This window comes from Bombus pascuorum, chromosome 12, assembly GCF_905332965.1.
Source record: "Bombus pascuorum chromosome 12, iyBomPasc1.1, whole genome shotgun sequence".
Taxonomy (NCBI): Eukaryota; Metazoa; Arthropoda; class Insecta; order Hymenoptera; family Apidae; genus Bombus; species Bombus pascuorum.
The window spans coordinates 9,718,064-9,738,332 of NC_083499.1; the positions used below are offsets into that span (position 1 = coordinate 9,718,064).

The 20,269-nt window shown below is 40.3% G+C and overlaps 1 protein-coding gene and 1 long non-coding RNA gene across 6 annotated transcripts in view; one reads left to right on the forward strand and one right to left on the reverse strand.

Moving 5' to 3' along the window:
• LOC132912674 (uncharacterized) overlaps positions 1–11,264 on the reverse strand; it is a 110,503-nt gene extending 99,239 nt beyond the window's left edge. The window contains exons 1-2 of the long non-coding RNA XR_009659256.1: positions 10,680–11,264; positions 10,501–10,601 (exon numbers count right to left, since the gene is read on the reverse strand). This is a non-coding gene — a long non-coding RNA (uncharacterized LOC132912674). The remainder of the gene's footprint in view (positions 1–10,500; positions 10,602–10,679) is intronic.
• LOC132912642 (uncharacterized) overlaps positions 1–20,269 on the forward strand; it is a 609,022-nt gene that overhangs the window by 222,189 nt on the left and 366,564 nt on the right. The window contains exon 1 of one of the 5 annotated variants that reach the window (XM_060970233.1): positions 11,447–12,121. The exons of the other annotated variants lie outside the window; for them this stretch is intronic. The gene's annotated coding sequence lies outside the window, so the exon portion shown is untranslated. Of the gene's footprint in view, positions 1–11,446; positions 12,122–20,269 lie in introns of those variants that run through there. 5 annotated transcript variants of the gene reach the window in all.

The window sequence follows — 20,269 nt, forward strand, 5'->3', positions numbered from 1 at the left end:
TTCTACTTCCCTTGCTCTGAAACAAAAAGTCATTCAACGCCATTTCCAAGTTCATATCTCAAGCTATACCGTTGTCATTCGCGCGTTAATTGGAGTTCTTTCAATATACAGCCCAGTCTGAGATGCCAATAAACGCGCGCACGTGACAAATGGTCGCTCAAAACACGAATTGGTAATGGGTAGTTGCTATGTTGCTTGACGGAGACCAGTGAAATAGCGAAAGCTGCGCAGGAAAATAGTCGACCATTCGTCAGCGAACGGCGATCGTGGACCATAATATACCGGGTCGGCAGATAAGTTACTGCGAGGGACAAGCATTAATTTGGGGCTGAGTTGGCGCGCGAGACGGCATGCCACGTCGAGCCACACCGAGAGCTCTCGGTGTGTGCGCTTCAGGACCTGTCCCTCGAGGCTATTCCGTCCCGCTAACGGATAGCCGGTGCCCTTAGACGAATCGATCCTTCTTAGTTGCAGCGCCAACCTCGCCACGAGAAAGACCGATTCGAAGTCGGGAGACGACCTCCTTCGACGACGAAAAACAAACATTCGATTCATTTCTCTTTCACAGTTGTCCTACGGCTTCGAAACGTCGAGCTTAGAACTGTGGGACTTTCAGCAGGAAACGACTCGAGAAACGTCTCGCTTCGCTGATCGACGTGGTTGCTCTCGATACCTTCGCGCCGATGCGCCTTTGCGCTTGGGAATTTTCGATTTCTTCTCGAGAAGGCGTTTCGCTTTGAAAGTTAATGCGAGACGAATTGATAGGTCACTGTTCTGGGAAATAATGGTAAAAACTTTTCGGAATTTCAGTAACGCTACGATACGTTAGACGCAATTATCGTGGTTTTTATCATTTACCTCAAAGGAACGACACTAAATTGGTAAGATCGCTATTATACAGACTATCTTATGTACGCTAACACGAAAAGTTCTAAATGAATTTTTGTATCTCGTCCGAGACATGATTTTCTACTTTATTCGCCAGGACAACGAGATCTAACAATATGCCTTATTTCTCGAAGTTTGAAATTCCAGTAGCGAGGAAAGAGTCGAAAAGGAATGAAAAGAGTGGGAATGGCATTCCCCTTTTACCATTCCCAAAATCACGAGGCAAGGCACGGACTTTTGACCGGGCAAGTAGTGTCGGAGCATGGTGGCGAACACGAAGGGGGAAGAAAGAGCAATTCAACGCTCCTCTCTTCCGAGTGTTCGGCACGACCCTGAAACTCTGGCAGTCACGCAAGCACGCGGAACGCCGGTAGGTATATTCCTGCCCCGGCGTTCCTTCGAAGTCCCGTAGTACTGGGAGGGTTCTAACGATGCTACGGAATTTTAATTCGATTTGTACCAGGGAGATCCCCGCGAGAGCGAAGCCACGCCGTCTACCAGCAGGCGTAGAATCAGAATCCCTCTCGTATTCTTCGTGCAATAAATCCTCGCGCGATGTAACCCAATTACTTCTAGTCGTGGCGTGTTCGCGTGCACGAAGGGCACATCGTCCTCTCACTTCCGATACGGAATCGACTACCAGCCTTTTATCAACGCGTTAATTGGAAAAGGGTGCAACTTCACAGAAAAGTTACATCGTATCGACGACTTGCCAAGAAACTACGAGATTGCGCACTTGTACTATATTCAACTTATGACAGTAACATTGCTAGCAGGTAGATAGGAGGTTCTTTCAATTTATGGTAGCGTGGTTTTTTATTTGCTGATTTGTTGTAATGCAAGTCGCGTTTCATGTTTTGTTCCCATCGATTTAATGGATCAGGAGATTGGTAATTCAGCGTTCTTCGGTTTGTATATTAGCTGGAAATGAACAGTGTTTGTTGGAATTCATTCTCTTTCATTAAGCCATAAATATCTTATCCATCCATTATATAGGGAAGATTTACTTAGCGAAACAACTGAATTATATCTGGAATATAATTCCGTTAGTCACGTATAATCTACAATTTGTGGATATTCCTATTCCTAAACGTACAAATAAAATGTTTTGCTCGCGGTAATAGGATTTTTGTTTGGAAACGAGACGCGGAGTGACCTACTTTAAGTTGTGTCCCCGTGAAGCTAACACAAACGTAGTCACGTTATTTTAATTGGTGACTTGTTGCGAATCATTTATGTAAATTTACTTTCATTTGCTTTTTCCTGCAATCAGAAATTATTTCTATGAAACACTGGCAATTATTTTAATTATCAATTCGCAGAAAAACTGCATTAGCTTCCGCTAACCAAATATTCTGTATGGCAAACTTCCATTCCAGGATTTATTCCTAGAAATGGAGCGCTTTGCCTTTACTCGACTTAATTCCTAGCTGGATTGTATCAAGCTGGGGGGCGGCTGAATGGTTTAAATCTACCGAAACAAACGTTACCCTCGTGATGAACGTCGAGAGTTTTTATCTCGACGAACTTGCTCCTTGCACGTCTTATCTGGGATTATTTCTTCTGTTACGGCTATTTCCGTGGGGATCTGCATAACCTGGTTGACAGATAATTTATACGTTCCCGAGTATTCCTCTTATTTTCTTTTGGTTTCTTCTACTAATCGTAAACAGCACATTTACATTCGATTAAGGATGCTATTAGGATAACGATAGGTTTCTTCAAGATGGGCAATTTTGATTACGAACGATATAGTAAATACTATGGATCGAGTATATGAAGCTGTATGAAGATCATAGAAAGAAGACACAATAAGCCACATTTTTCATATTTTACAGAAAAACAACTTTAAAATTATCGCGCATCTTATTTCCAATTATATAAGTAGATATTGTATTGAAATTACATTACTGTATTGAAATGAACTCATATGTCTTTTCCCGTGGCCTTCGTATTCTAAGGCTGTGATTTGTGGAATTATTTCGTTCTATCATATGAAAAACTGCAATATCTATTTCGAGCTGTTAGGTTGAAATACAGCGTGCACAAGCGGATCATATGACGTTATGTGTTCATAACATACTCCACTTTATTAATTCCAAAACCATCACGAAACGGTACACTATGAATTCAGTGTACAAACACGTCTTGCAAACAATCAACTTAACAAGTGTAACCAATCGAATGAAACGTATGTATCGATTCATCGAATAAACTCATCCCTCTTCTCTATACAAATTTCTGATACAAGATTCGCCACAATTGGCCTCGTAAATATCTAATTATTCAAGCATCGCGCATTGGTGTCCGACTAATTTCACACCGACGAGGAACGCGTCAACCGGCTGATAAGCCTCCGGTAATTACTCAAATACCAACACTGAAAACGTCAAGCGTCGAGCAACGAAACCTATGAAAAAAACAACAGGGATGATTCGAGACAGGCGGATTAAAAATTCCATTTTCGAGCCAGGGGGAGGGACAAGTTCAAGCGCGGAGCATCTCATTAAAACAGTTCGATGGACGGGACGCGCGATGACGAAAGGATTAACGTGGCAGAAGCTCGAGGGAGGCCGGAATGACAGTAATAACAGAGCCGTCCGTCAAAACCGAAGTTCTACGGACATGCTCGATAATCCAACGAGCCACGGTAACACCGGATGATCTGTCAGCTAGTTTTCCACCATCTCCCGCCCCAGGTCGACCTTCTCCAGAATCACAGCGAAGCTCTGGGAAATTTCGAAAACGACCGACCCTCCCGTCGACCAATTTTATTTTTCGCCCAGCGCGATAACGCACACGGGGGTTGGCTCGACTTTTCGACGTCATTTGGCACGGCCTGATAGGAAATGGAAACACAGTCGAAGGGGCTTCGACTGTCGATAATTCTCGGTGGTAACTGGCCGATTTCGAGGGGCATTTTGGCAGAGTGCGTGATTTCGATCCGATTGCTCGAAGGCGGAGCTGATCGCTGATACGTATGGTTAATTTATTGAGCGAAGAAGCTTATTTTCAGCTTATTTGTTTTAATAGAATTCACGATGCTTCAAATATCTTTTCGATTTTTTTGTTCTTATAAGTATGAAACTTTCTGAAAATGGGAATCTTTTGAAGACAAAATGTAAACGAAGAGAATCTTTTTCAAAATTCTCGAATTTTCCTTCATAAACACAATGTGTAAAGTAAGATTCGATTATATCGATTGACTGGAAAAAGTGAAGAATTAGAAAAAAGAATTTCGAATTACATAAACGTAATACGTCGGATGAATACAACATTGGTTTTTAATAAAAATACTTCTGAATTGCGTTCAATCTTTAATTCTTAATTCTACGTTCAAGTATATATAACGGAACAACTATTCTCGAATTTCTTGTTTAAGGGAAATTACAAGCAACCACGGAGAGAAAATCTTTCTTTTGAAAATGCTCGGCTATAGAATCGTCATATTTCGACTTCCGGATACACAGCAACGTACGGGAGGTTGTTATAGACTTCGCTTAACATCTCGCACACGCAATATACGTGGAATAACATGTACCACTATTATCTCCATCTCATGCAAAGTTTTCTTCGTGGAACTGGTTACGTGGAGCAACTCAAATTAGACTTATCCGTGCTGCATCATCAACTCGTAGATGATGCATTAAGTTACTGCATTCGGTACAATAGGCCATGATACACGGGCAACTGTGCGTAAATGGGGAATTGCGAAGCGGAAAGTTTATTGCGCGCCGCATTGACTCACAGTTGACGAAACTGCATATTTATTTGTGTACCGGACGAAATTAAGAGCAATATAGCTACTTTCACGCCCCCTTCTCGGATAAATGGCTCTTACTTGTGAAAACGGTAAAGATATAACGGTAAAATGTAACGGGCAATTTGCTATATAGGAGGATGTATTTTTTCTTGTTGTTAATTATCTAAAAACTGGTATTTTTAGTTTACTCATGCAGAGAAAACAGGTTGTCGACTAATAATAGTAATCTTGATTTTATTGTAAATGTGCATTACTTAGCAGAAGTAGAATGGTATACTAATAAAACATAATAGACGATAAAATAAAATAAGTCGAAAATACAGATAGATATACGAGTAGGTATATGCGTATAGATAAAACCAAACAGCAGTAGGTTTTCGAGCTAATTCTTTAGGCTCTAGAATACTTGGAACTTTTGATTTCTAGATATAAAGTAAAATATATTTCTATTCTTGTTCACAATGAGATATGCTTTGTACAAAGCTTACTATCTACTCTGAAAACATCTTAAATATGTAGTATGCCAATTTTAATCGCAAATGTTCTCTACATGTTTTCAAATTCTTCGGATATCTACGATCTAAGAATTCTGACGTCAAGCCGCAAATGAATTTATCATAATATCATGTATCATGATTGCACAACGAACAAATCCATACAGAACGGTTCTTGCCGAGGTTCGATGATTCAATTTTAAGGGCATTTTACAGGGAGCCGCGCTTTAACCAGCTAATATTAACACCATATTTCAACGGATAACGAGAGAACGCGCGCCGTTTAACGCGTGCTCCGTCTACACGCAATGCGTAACAACGGCGATTTCTCTCAAAACCTCTCAACATACGTCAGCGAAAATTTCTGGTAATAGTCCGGTAAGCCCTTTTCGGTGGGCGCACGATATTCCAATGGATTTTCGCAACGTTCCATGCTTGCCGATTCACGTGAATGCCCGGCATAAGCCACGTGGGCTTAACAAAATGATCCACGATGAATGAAACGCTATTTTATCTATAGAGCGGTTGGTCGAATATGTCGATTCGGAGCCAAAAAGATATCGTTGAATCCACGCCAGAAATTTCGTGACGGAATCTTGCGGTCGTGACGTTTTTCTAGAAATAAATATGTACGTGTATTATGTGTGCGTGCTCAAGTATGTGCGAGCATCATCCTGCCATTTCATACGTTTTGGCTCGGTCGCCATTATATGACGTCGAATTGCAATACATATTTGAATTTCCATTCTGATCTACTCACTACACTGACCATTTACTCGGCTTGATGCTTCGAATATAGAATTCTCCCGTTCTCTCTCTGTCTCTCTCTCTCTTCTTCTCTCGTTGTGTATTTTTTACTTTGATTACCAATTTTGATAATATCCGTGAGCATAGTGCCAATATCCGTATGCAAAATACAGAACGAGGATTATACGTTTTTCACGAAACGAATGTATGAATTTTCTGTCAACGAACTGATATGTGGAAAATATTACGGGAAAAAATCGATAAACCCTAGAAATATTGTAGATTATTTAAAATTCCAATTATCGTGGTCTGTTAATTCTGTGGAAATCGCAGTTCTATATCTTCCATAGCAAATATATCTGAGTATAGTGATGTAATTAGTTAAAGTAGTTCCAATAATTAAAAATATCTAAAGATTAGATTATCTACAGTGAAACATCGTGATTGAGTCATGATAAAATAAATTTAGAATCGAGTAATGATGAGGTAGGGTATACAAATTTCATGTCAGCCAGGTATTAGGTTAAAGTAAGCAAATGTAACGGCTTCTCTTTCGTTTCATTCTTTTTTCATTCCTCATTCCACCATATGTTTACCCTTTCTTCCCTCAGCTTCTATTCTCCTTCATCTTCCCCTCCCTTTTTTGCCACTCCTCTTTCGACAATCCTATTTCTTCGTTCTTTTCCTCTTTTTCGTTTTTCTTCGTTTTTCCTCCCTCCCCATTCCAGTTTTGGCAATTGCTCCGAATAAATTTAATTTTGATGTCTAATAATTTCGCATAGTAAACGTTATATTTAATCTGCGGAAAACCGTACATTCTGCCAAACTATGAACTGGGAAACAAAAGTTGAGATCATCTGAATACGCCAAAGCACAAGCCAAAGAAAACACGCACGCTACCTTTGAAGCTCCGATTTCTTCATGAATATATCGAGCAACGTTGCATTATATTCCGGTAATTTTAAAAAGGTCATCCACTTCTTATTTCCTCTTTCTCGCCCCTTTTCATATACATGATATTAATCTGCATTAATTCAATATCGTGATTCACTTATACGTTAGAATGGAATGCTGGTGATACAGCGGGGTAATTTCCTTTTTTTTATCTGACGGCGTTTCGCAAAATGAATATTATATTTGGAAGAATACGATGCTCGCCTACTCCATGTCGGTATAAGAAGCGCATAGAATATTTTAATTAAATCCGAGCCCTCAGAGAATCTCGGCAAAAGGAAAGAAAGTACATATAGCGGGAGTATACTGCCTTGAGGAGATTTATTACCGTACTTGGAAAGACTAAAACGCGACCGAGTAAATAGCGAGGAACGTGGAGTTTATCCGATGCTGTTAAAAATTCTTTAAGCATCTCCCTCGGCCAGGTATATCTAACGTTCGAGAATTAATTAAAAAGATGTGCCTTTATCGCAATTATCAAGATGTTGCGAAACACGAAGTAAATATCCACGATTAATATTTTTTATGGATTAAACAATGAATCACGAAGACGAGTTATTTATAAATGCTTTAATTTTCATACTATTGCAAACATATCTGTGTGAACATCATTCGGTAAGAATATATCTTACAAAAATGAATTATGCTAAATAAAGCTCTACTAGCCGTTTCTTCCAAACATAATCAATCGTAGTTCTTTATTTTCGTCCCGATAAATAAATAAGCATGGTCGCGTAGGCGAGCACGCAGCAACACTTAATTTTCTCGGATAAAGACCAAGACTTTACGAGCGTTTTATCCAGCTTACCCGGAACCGTTGATTATCCCTGCGCAAGGGACGTAAAATGAATCTAACTCAAATGGATTTCTACTTGAACTAGACAACGCAATTATTTGTAATCGCAACAATGTAATTACTTGACATAAGTTATTGGAACGTGCGGTTGCAAATCACTCGCCGAGAGAATCCGTTGGCAACTATTTGCGGATCTATTGAGAATTTGGATCCGTAGATACGAATTGCCGCTATGCATGCCGTACAACCATCTCGCTGTTTCGTATCAAACTGATTCGCCGAGCTTTCTCGCGTTCTCTACTAAAAATATCGACGGATGTATCGGTTACAAAACACGAAGCAAAGAAGCTCGGTGCGAATAGTCACGACACGTTAGGCAGGGGGGCCTGGAATTAATGATCCAATGGGATCTCGTTAACATCGCCAGCAAAATTGTTATTAAATCGAGCGGCTTTGTTTGAATCCGTGGCTGCAGTTAATTAGGTAAGCGAGACAAATGGCGTTGTGCCTTTTCCTCACTTTGTAAATCCGTTGGCGGTTACTCTCGAAATTCGAAGTGTCATCTACGCGCACCAAAGTGGCCTACGTGTATTTTACAAAAAGTCCGGGGAACAACCGACCACGGCAAAAAGAGACGATCCCTGTGGCGCCATTTCAACGATTTACAGCACTGCTTTTCTACGGTCGTTATGCTCCTAACTGTTCGTCGATCGTAATTTTCCCGGCTAATGTGCTTAACCATCGCCAACTCCTGCCTCCCTATCGGCGTGTCTTGTCAATCATATTAAAAATAGAACTGCCTACGTTCGATTGTTATTTCTTTTTCCTTCAAAATCACGGCGCGGCCTAAGTTTGTTCATTGAAATAAATTTTCGTACACGCGTATCTTCCGATCAAGTTTAACATTTCTTAGTAAAGGAAAATTAAAAAAGGCTGCAGTGAACCTAGTGAATGTACGCGAGAGGAATCGAAAGTTCCTTCCTCGATCCTTTTTATTATCATTCCTCAATAGTAAATTTGTAATTTATTTTACTTTGACGTACACGCGGTTGCTTTCTCCCCTAGCCATTTGTATCCGATAAAATATGCTGCTTGCTCGGATGTTTAATGAACGATCTTGCGAATATTGAAAGAGCATATTTAGTCGACGGAGCATGTTTTACGTTTAATCTATAATCTACACGCATTATGCGGTCTAACGTTCCGATCTTGTTATACTCGCAATTTCTAAATAGAGAACATTTAGATATCTTCTTAACTACATGCGACATCGGAACGTAACTTTTGGTATTGCCATAGCCTTCAATCTTGTTTTACCACGCATGCTTTATGATTCACCCAATTATAATCCACGATCATAAAACACGACCACGTAGCTGGACTTTTACAACTCGTGTTTTATTCGGAGAAAAGAAAACGAGACCTGATCTGCGATTGCTCAGTCTGGACGGTAGTGTTCAAATAACGCGTCCACTAAAAAGTACCAAGCGTACTATGTACATCATTTCGTAAGGAGGCATAAACGTTAAATTTACTTTAAATTAGGACGATTTGTTTTCCAAGCAATGACTGTTGGGAATAAGTAGGTCGAGATCAGTGAAAACAAGGAATATCAGTGAAGCAGACGGAAATATAGAGGCCGGCGTGATTTCCGTTTCTTTCCCGATGGAAATTGTGCGCGGGCGCAAAGAAACATCGAAGACAGGTGAAGCAATAACATGCGGAGCAGTAACAGGCTGGAGCAACGTCCAGCAGCTAACGTTGGCGGGAAAACAAAACGTGCAGATAATTCCCGGCTGAAATTATTTACACAGGGAATAACGAAAATTCTGCGGCTACGTTGACAATTAACAGAAGCTCTACGTCAAATAGATTTGTTTTTTCACGGCCATTAGTAAGGTTACACCGGAACATTTCCCTTAATCCGTGTTTACGGAGGGTCGAGGCTGCGGTATATCCGTTCCTCTATCTCTCCGTTAAGAAACGAGAAGCTTACCAGACGCTGCATTTTTTTGTAAACGAGCCGGGATAATGGTGCGAACCGCGAGTAAGGAACCACGCTAAAATGTTGCACCTTACACCTTACACCTTACGCTGACAGCGAGCGATAACATTCCTGGTATGGTAACAAATTTGTCCAAGCTTTATTTGCATAGCTACCGTGCTACCGATGTATCTCGAAATTAATGACTGGTTTCCGTGTTATACTTGTTGCGTTTGCAAAATTCAGTCTGATATTTATAACGAAAATCGATCGATTCTGAGGAATCCATCTTTGTGCTATATATGTTGATTATAGTTTAAGTAGTAATTGACTCTATAATCTGCATTTATCATGTATCTGTGTAATCTCTATGTACATATGTATTAAAATAAATTTGTGCCACGATTATAATAACGTAAGCATCTTTCTTACATATATAAAAAGTAAAAGATCTAATTACTGTGATATAATACATATAACATAAAATTAAGAAGTCTAATTGTAGCAATGATCGAGATAAGGTTATGTTACGTGCATAGAAAAACGCGTGTACGAGTAGACTATAACGATAGAAATGCAATTATTTAACAATTAAAAAAAAATAGCTTCAGTAGAAGTTACATATATCGAGTTTCATAGAAAGATTTTCGATCATATCCCGCCATTTTATAACTCTGTCACTCTTAGTTATACTACAATATTAATGGTGAACATAAGAAACATTATAAACTCACAATGGCACGATACGTGCAGATTCGTACGTTACAGATTCTTTGTTCAAGAATAAATTGAAACTGAACAATAATATTCTTCGAAATAACACTTTGTCTTTAAGGAGATCAATTTAAAAAACATTCCAAGTATGTGTACTTACCCTTAACTCGAACACAATGACTCGGCGAACCTGTCACGTAGCTCTCTGTTTGTGGTTATGTTTATAAACACGATTTCCGTTGTAGTTTACCACCCAGCGTCCTGCAAGTTTGTTGTCGATATGAATAACCAATATCTTACAAGATATGTATATAGTAGTTAGAAAGTAAGACAACGTACAGGTGAACCGCATTACAGCACATAATATAGGACGATGACAAAGACTCGCGATGACAACGACAACATAGACGTGAATTTAAAATTCGTTTCCCCCACTCGATCGGAACGTACAGCATGAAAGGGGAAGCGGGCCGAAAGGACGACATAGCGCGAGTGCGCGCGCCTATGGCGCGCGCGGAAGGACGGTTGGCCGCGAGGAAAAGAGGGTGAGCACTACAGGTGGTGGGCGTCCCAACGTCGTGAGCGCCGCTGCACAACGCGACAAACAACTAAAACGCGGCCGTCGAAAATTCAACCCAACGTGTGTGTCCATCCATTCGTCGGTGGTATATACGACACGTTTGTCACGACGCTATGCGATGATCCAAACGCAGCGAACGACCGTCAATTTCGGCTAAGTCTTCGTCGTACGCGTTCGCGCTCTTCCGTTGAATCCTAGCCATTTCTCTCTTGCTCTTCCTAGGCCACGCACATTATATATACGTACAGATATAACACACACATACAGCGAAACACGATCTATATATTTCTCTTTCTACCCGTAGCCTACTATTACTACGTGCACGCGCACCGATCTACCTATCTCTCTCCCTTTCCGGCATCCCCCTTCTTCTCTCTTTCTCCGATCTTCCGTCCTTACCCCTCTCGCGTGCCCGTCGGATCGTTTCGACGAGATACCGCGCAGTGGCGCAGTCGTCGCCACGAGAGCGACGTGCTCTCCGTCGGTGGTCATGAATCGTGCGGCGGAAGAGGTCCTCGCGAGCCGGCCGCCGCCGTCGTCGTTGTAGTCGCGTCGTCCTAGTCATCGTCGTCGCGCCGTTGTGCTAGTCCTCGTCTTCGCGCGATCGTCACGCGTTTGTGGATCTTTGTAGCAGTCGTGTTTGATACGTGCGGTGGTCATCGTTGTCGTGGTGGTGATCGTGTGGTACACCGGATCTCTTTGAGCGGACGATCTTGGTCTCGCGTGTGGTCGATTACGAGCGCGACTGTACCGATCAAACTCCGCCGGTGTTGTTGTTGCCGTTTACCGTGTGACGATCGAGTGGTGGTTTTAACGAGAGGAAGAAATATGGGCATTGGTTGGCGCGTGCCGCGTCGCGGTGAACGTTGCGTCGCTGATCGCCGACAGCGGCGCCATAACGGGGCGCGTTCGCACGCGATCACAGTGTGAGACGAGAGAAAAAAAATATAGAAGAGGAAGAGGAAGAAGTGCGGAAGCCGGTTGCACGCCGTTCAACCGGAGGAGATATATAAGGCCTGCTGCTCCTGTTTGTATTGGTTTTTTCTAGTCAGTGCCGTGATCATAGCCGCGTGCAACCACGCTCGTTCGGAGATTGTGCTCTGTGCCCCAGCGGGAGAACGAGAGCGCGCCGAGGGCTGAAAATGTGAGAAACTTGTTGTTCCGGCTGGTTGGCGGGACACCGGACGATTTCGTTGACAAGGTAATGCGATACGGCTGACCAGGCGTTTTTACGCGCCAAATAAACGCGGGTATGGTTCGTGTTCGCGTGATTTACGCTCTGTACGCGCGCAAACGCGACACGTCGCGGATTTCGCTGAAACGTGTGCACGTTAATTACACGATTTGTGGACTCTACCTCTTCTCGTGCAACCGTTTTTTCGCTACCCGTGTTTAGTGTCGCTGTGCAGTATTGCTCGCACGTCTATGTGTGCGAGGTGCATTTCCCATCGCAATTTCGCGTGAAAATATCGCGTCGCGTTGCGGGGATTCATCGAAATAGCCAACCCATTGTCGACGTCGATTAACGTAATGGTCGATCGCGTGTTAGACAGTGATCGATCGTAATATAGTTTGACACGGTTACACTTAGAAAGTAAGGATCGCGTAATACGTTTTCGCGATGACAGATGTAGGTTAGATTGTATGATCTTGGATAGTTAACTTCAACGCTTTTCAGTGTCGCGTATCGAAGCAATTATTAACGTCTTGTTATACATCCGTACGCTGTAAAGATGGCCGCCGTTATCGATCTATATTTCTCTTCGATATATCAAACGACTCCAATTTTTCACTTCGATTCAAATATCACAATTTTACCATGTATTTTATAACAATTAGAAACATTCAAAATAAGTGTTAACTTTTTTTAATAATTCGAAAAGACTCAGGGGAATCGATTCATTTTACTTGCTCCGAATAGGAATGTCAAATCGCTTTTTCTTTCTGCAAAGTTGATATTCGAGCCGGCTGCGTTCGAATAAGCGGGAAGTGATTAATTGAACGCTCGTTCCGCGGTTCGACGGCGCGTAACAACGAAACTCGCTTTCCAGCAGGACCAGTAGCTGCTCCGTGAAAGCGTAGAACTCACGGACGAATAAAGAGACTCCGTGAGTAGTGGCGGCTGTTCGTCTCTGACGTCCGGCGGATTTACTGTTTACGCTGTTTCCGGCGTTAACAGTGCACGTTGGAAATTTCGTAGTTTCACGAGGCGTTCGGTGACTTGTGCTTTTTCAGATCGATACCGGAGTCAAGGTTGCCAGTACGGCGGCACGTAAAAATAATAACACGCCGCGGGAACGGCGAGAGAGGAGCAAAGAGGAGGGAAGATGGAAACAAAGAGGGAACGTGCAACGCAGTGTTTTACGCTCCCTGTTGCTCCCTACATTGTTCCATATTTGTCCGGCTTCGGTGACCCTATCGGAAAAGCGCTATAAATAGAGAACGATTTCCAATTTTACACAGAAAGGCAGGCAACGCACCAACTGCAGACGAGATGCGACTACTCGAGTGCGCCAGACGTTTCCTTTCGTAATTAGGTCAATCTGTACGTAATGAGACATTACTCGCGCGCGTTTCTCTACGACCATTCTCGCGTCGTTTCGCCTCATTTCAGACGGCGAGATTTGTCCCCTCGGATCGAAAGATTTTAATTAAAGGTTCACCACCGAGATTCACCACGCGACGACCGCGCGTCCCGACGCCACGAACTGTCGTCTTCGCGCACTCGTTTTCAAGAATACGCTCGGTAACGAATAGCTCTTTAATCTATGAATATATGGAAACGGATCTTTGTTGATTCTATAGTACTAATAGCTATGGATTGATTGATAAATATCGATGAATATTGATGCGAATAATAGAGATAGTTGTCAGAGTAGAGAGTAATGGGTATAAATAGTTGTTTACGAATGAAGAGAAGAGTGGAAATTGACATTAGTTGTGTTGCTTGCGGAGAAAACAAAAGAATCGAGTTCTTTCTGCCTCGGTACCTATCTTCCTCTTTGCTTTACGTTAATTTATTTTCATAATATCAAAGATTTCTACTTTTACAAGAATCCCTAGAAATCCTTGATTTTTCCCAACGATTCCAGTAGTTTAAAAATGCCAGAATATAATTAAATTACAAAGACGTTACTTAAGTAAAAGTGCTATCAACATTTTTCACTATCTGTAGCTTATCTATACTTCGCAACTTTGCAATCATTTATAAATGATTCACCGTCGACAGTTCACCACTAATATGATCGTTTTACGCTGTTGCTTCTAAATAGATAATTTATATACACGGAAGGGACATGGAATCTGTCGTGTCCGTGTAAATCAAAGCTAAAACTTTAACGGAGTAGAGATCACCGACCAGAGAATTATTACGGAATATCGTTGGACCGTGTCGCAATCACGGCCCCGGTATTAGTTACATTCTTCATTCAGTGAGTGCATCAGCGACTTCCTCGTCGGTGGCGTGTATTTGCGCGCGTGGCGCTTTAAAATAGTCACCGGTAAATATACACACCAGCGGGGGAACACTTTTATTTATCGCGGCTACTACGTGCCGTTTCTGATTGACGGGCATTAGCTGCGGCCACTCGAACGTTCGTGCGCGGCTACCGTTTCGAAACGAATCGAAACGTCGCCGAATATTTACGGGGAATTTCCGCTATCGCGAGGAGGCCCGCGAAAGTTTAGATCGCTTTGCGGAATCGAGAAGGTGCAGAACGGATTAGAATTTCAGATGCACGCTTCGTTGCTATAGGATGTTTGCTGAAGTGATCTGTGATTGCTTGATGAGGAGAAAATGGAGATTCAACTTTGATTACTAGGAAATTGTAATGGAAGGGATTTTGGGAATAGTAGTATTGTCTGAGAATTGAAGGGTTTGCAGTAGGAAGATTCGATATTTGAAATGTGTTTTTTTGAAAGAGAAAGAAAGCTATAGCTAGAACCTATTTTATATTCAAAAGTATAAAAATTTATTTTCACGAACATTGGCTGTTTATTCAGGTGGTTTTCGTTGGTTTAGTCAAATTACTGGAAAATCCAATTGTTTAACCGAACTGCTCCCTTTGATTTTTATTGAGCTATTTACGTGTTACCGAGGATTTTTGTCGATTTACAAGAGAGGGGAAGTGTACATGTAAACGGTAGTGCGATATGCATAGTCTGACCATGTCGGCTGAATCTACTGCGCTGCTATGTGCCTTCTCTCCGCTAGCATAACGTTAAAAAATTTAAATTGCCTTAAATTTTCAAGTAAAATTAATATTATTTCAATTCATTTGTAATCTTTACCATTTTGATAGATATCGTGTAGGATGTACTGCTACTTTCGAAGATGATGTTACTGATTCAATATTGTCTGAGTGCACGTTACGTGTTTTGAAAAGGTCAGGAGGATCGGATTAAATCTTTGAAGCAGTCATTGTTATAGTGTATTATACGTATAGTACACAGATTTTCTTGTGATGAACGATATGAATATAACCTGTATGACAACAATAATAATTAAATTCATGCTTAGCTTAAATACATTCATAGTAGATCGAGTCACTTAAGATAAATTGGTATATACTACAATGTATACCTGTATATGTTCAGTTTATATTTGTCACTGGCAAGAAAGTTGCGACAGTATCTAGCGTAATACACAATTTTGATTCGAATTCTTTAACATGAAATTATTGCAATCGACATGATAAGTTTCGTGACTGTGAATTTCTCAAAATTTGAAAAACAGCGTTGCGGAATGAGTTTTAAATTTTTCGTAGAAAACAAATAATCCGAATGAATAAAGCATGATTCATCGTGTTTGGCAAAGTATGTGTTTATCTTTTAGTATCATCACTTTTTCCCGCATTTGTTAATTTTTTTATTCGAAGCTCGATCAGTTTTTCGTATAAAAATATCACTCCGTCGAATGTAGATATTTATTTTCGTTTCACAACGACGTATCTTCCCTTTTATTCCTCTCCAATAAATCGTGCAATTATTTGCCTTGTGACTATCTCTCCGTGGAATGGATCAACGTCTCTTCGTTAAAACGATCGTTTCCTATTCATGAGATACAGTTTACAACTCATTCTATTTTCTTATCTCCATATACGTCTGAATACGTTATATACAATACATTTCAAGGATTGGTAGCATATATGTACGTACATATGTCTTAAGTTAATGAAGTATCGCATATAGAAACGGTATTTTTATCAGAAATGTATTGTACTTTTCCTCGTTCGTTTCATATTTTATGGTATGTTATGTTTAACATTGCAATTTATACTTTGTGCATAAATTTTTACATAACATTTTTTCTTTTTTTGGAAAAGACGAGAAACGTGTATTTGATAGATTTAAATAACCAATAATTCCTTTCAATATAATAATAGAATACCTAGGATTATTAACAACGAATATTATTATCTTATTTGTTATAATAATATACATGATCAAAAAGTACATGAGATACAATTAGCAGATTGAAAGTTAGTTTCACAGCAATTATCGTCCTATTCTACTTGTCTATCCACCGCTCTCCTAATCTACTGATTGCAGCATTACACACCATGCCCATCCTGCAGACTTACTCGAACCAACACAAGAGTAAACCAATCTAGAAGAATCGAACAAAATTTCCATTCCACTTTCGTACATGTATATTTCCAACTATCAAGCAATATCTGCCCGTTTTAGCGGCATTTGTCCTTTTTCAACGAAACCAAAACTACGCTGTAGAACCATTTCACGTCGATCGTGCATCATTCACGATAGAACCGTACGCTTTTCTTTCTGATCGCGCCCATGAGCTGCGCAAGAAACGAGCGGAAATAATTTCAAAGCCGGACGCATTTGCCGATAGAAAAATACAGAACGATGCAAAGGGATGCAAACGAACGGATACAGCTTATCCCGGCGTTATTTTTCCTTTCCATTATATCGAGAATCTTACTCGCGATTCATTTCCGACTGCATGGGTTAGAGCTTTAGATTAGCGAGGCTTTTCCGTTCGCTTGCTTCCTCCCTGCTTTTCCTCCCCTCTTTTTTCCTCTCGACCTTGGTCCCTCTGCCAGCGATAAACATTTCCACATCGCTTTGACTCATTTCAATATTCAGCCACGAGTGGAAATTGACAGAACTTGTTACGGTCTCGCCACAGGCGAGAAATCCGATGTTGCTTGAATAAAAAGCAGAGAAAACGGAATAAAAGAGCCGAATGGACGGGAGATCCACTCTCGTTCTCTTTCGTTCCTTTCCATTCTTTGTCCAACGTTCAAGTATTCAACGATCGTTGCGAATCGCGAATTAACCCCACAGGTTCGACAGGGCGAGCCGCCCACCCCTTCGCGATCCTCTTCCGGTATTCTAAAAAATAATTCTCGCGCTTCGGGCGGTTATCGTATGCACGTGAAGCTGAAGTAAGAGAGCCGTTTGCCCGTGCTCTTTATCGAAAATTGCTTCATTTATTAAACCGTTTAATATCGGATTTAAAAGCGCCGCGAACGATTCCTTTGAAGTCAGCCGCAGACAGGAAACGCGAAACATCGGCCGGTTCGTAGGGATGTTTCAGTGCAAACAGCACACCGGAAGAAAGAAGGAATGGAAATTAAAAAGTTTCAGACAAGTCACGTTAGGTCATCGTTGTTGCATTTTGGAAGCAGTTATAATTACTGCTTTGCACTCGGTAGAAATAAAGCGTTCCTTTATGCGTCGTGAGAGTGGTAATAATAGTTTTTGTAGAATAATTCAAGACAGCAGGAGAAATATTGCTGTTGCTTACACAGCATTGATATAAACAATATCGTAATGTGATTATTGTGTAAAATGTTAGGCTGTCTTGTAATATCCGTGACAATCGTAACACAGATAATAATTATGGTTGTATTCCTCTTAATCCTCTTAATCTCAAGACATATCGTACTTGTAGTTTTTCTAGTTTCAAATATTTATATCGAAGATTGACAAATACAAACTATACATACAAATGTGTCAATAGATAAAGGATTAGGGACTGAATTTAATCATCTAACAGCGTCGTCATACGGTATTAATCACATTTGTACCGATATCAAGCTTATTTATTTGTTATCGAACACAGTGCTGTCGAAAAAAAAAAAAAACACCTAGTGCATACCTTTGTTATCGTCCATGGGATTTTCGGGTTCTGGCTTCAATTTTTTCCCCTGTCATATCGCGCTACGGTATCTGTTTCTTTGGCTGCGGTCCAATAGATTTGGACGCGACCATTTCATTATTTTTTTGACTCGGGGCAAAATCTCTGAATCGAGTTTGTATGTGTGCGGATTTGAAATCGAAAAAGAACACGGCTATGTGCGTGACATACGGCTGTCACGTGCGTTCAACGTCATAGTGAACGCATCCGGGCCAAGCATCGACAGCTGTTCTCATTTCTCGCCTTCTGGATGGATATTTCTGTACCATTTGATGCATACGCGATAATCAGGCTGATTGATATCGGTATTGCTCCGGAAAACTCAGGTTCTTTAATTAACGCGTCTAAATGGTCGCCCTAGTTTCTCCTACTATCAACTTCGCATCCTAATCATCTTAACTTTGTGAACAAAGCACGACCTTTGTGTAGAAGAACTTCTATTTGAAATTTATATCAACGATTTTTCCTATTTTCAAGGCTCTTTTCAAACATATCTAAGAATATGTATTTATAAAATGTCATGTGATCTTGGATCTAAGGTTCGGTAATTTTGTATGTTTTTCGTGAAGTAGAATTGGGTGGAACAGCTAAGTAAAGTAAGATTAATTAAAGTACAAGAAGTAGTCGAACATGTTCATGTTTCTCAGCAGAACAATTTGTTAAGTTTCTTCTATCTTTTGCACCTTGGGCGCTGGTTTCTTATAGACGTGTATTTAAATAAATATGTAGTAGAATGTTAATATATTTAGATGTACTTGGATGTTTCTTAAATATCAAATTCGAAGAACGATTCATATGTACCTCTTCGTGACCACTTTGTATCTCGGCAAAATCGAGCTAGTAAATATAATATCTAATACCAATGTTAATTGAATACTAAATATTAATTATTATTGCACATTCATAATTATCAGATTATATATTAATTACCAGTTCATAAGGATTAAAATACTAAGGAGATTAACCAAATGATAATTACCATGGTTATTTAAAATATTTACCGAGTAGAATAATCACTTAAACTGTATTTTCTATTTTTTACAGAATAATGCTTTTATAAATCAGTTATGTTATCAAAATTATCCAGCTATTTGACCTTGGCGTCAAGCATGTATTCTTCTACCGTTTGCATAGTCTAAAAAATATTGCTTCTCATCATATTAAAATACAGAAAAGTTCTGAGATAGTGAAAATGTTAAAAAATTTATCTTACCGATTATAGCATTGGCTAACAGTTTCTTCTTATTTTTATCTTTTTTTTTATTAAAACATTCTTTTTTAGTCGTAAAGCGAGATTAAAATAAAAAAATTAACAAGGACGTACTTACTATATTTGTTTCTACGATCTTCGTGTGCATATATATAGTTTCCGCAAACTTCTATTTCCGTAGTTAGGAGAAACTGGAAAGAGGAAGTGGTAGGTCGTTCGATTTTTTGGGATTTTGGCTGGTCATGGTGCCGGTGGTTTTATCGTAAATCATTCGCGAAAACGTGGTGTGTCAGCGAGAACACGAAACGGTGCGTTCACGAGCGCCAGTACGTGCAAAACGTAAAATCGTGCAAAGCGCCAGCTTGCTAGCCTAATCAACTTAACGTGCGCTACCACTAACACCGTCTCGAGGTCTTCGCGGTCTGCCAACGAATGTCCCCTGTCACGAAATCGCAGATGCGAAACAATGCGTAACGGCCAGTGTGCGCGACATTAGACAACTGCATTGCAAATTACCGCAGGATATGTCAGTGAGAAGCGGCTAATTCTGGTGCGTTCGTCATCGTCTCGATTGTTTTTCCCGCGAAATATCGTTGCGCCAAACAAGGAGATACGATGGTGAACGAAATGAGAATTTTTTCCTCCGAGTTTTTAGAACGTGAACGAAAAAGTGATACGTGAAATGGAGTAAAATATTAATTTTCTTTCTTCGAACGAAACAGTGATTTTATATTTGATATAAAGGGATTTTATTTTGTTCTGATTAAAAAGAACGATGGAATTATGTTAAAAGTGGTTGTATTACATTTATTATAATAACAATTTCTACTATTCGAGGCAGAGAAGATTATTTTACCCGTAAATTAATATCAGTCTTCAAATATTTCTTTCTATAGTTTCATTTCTTTACGTTATTACAAAATACGGTGCCTCCAATGATTTTGCAACGCGTATTATTCGAATATATTTTTGTA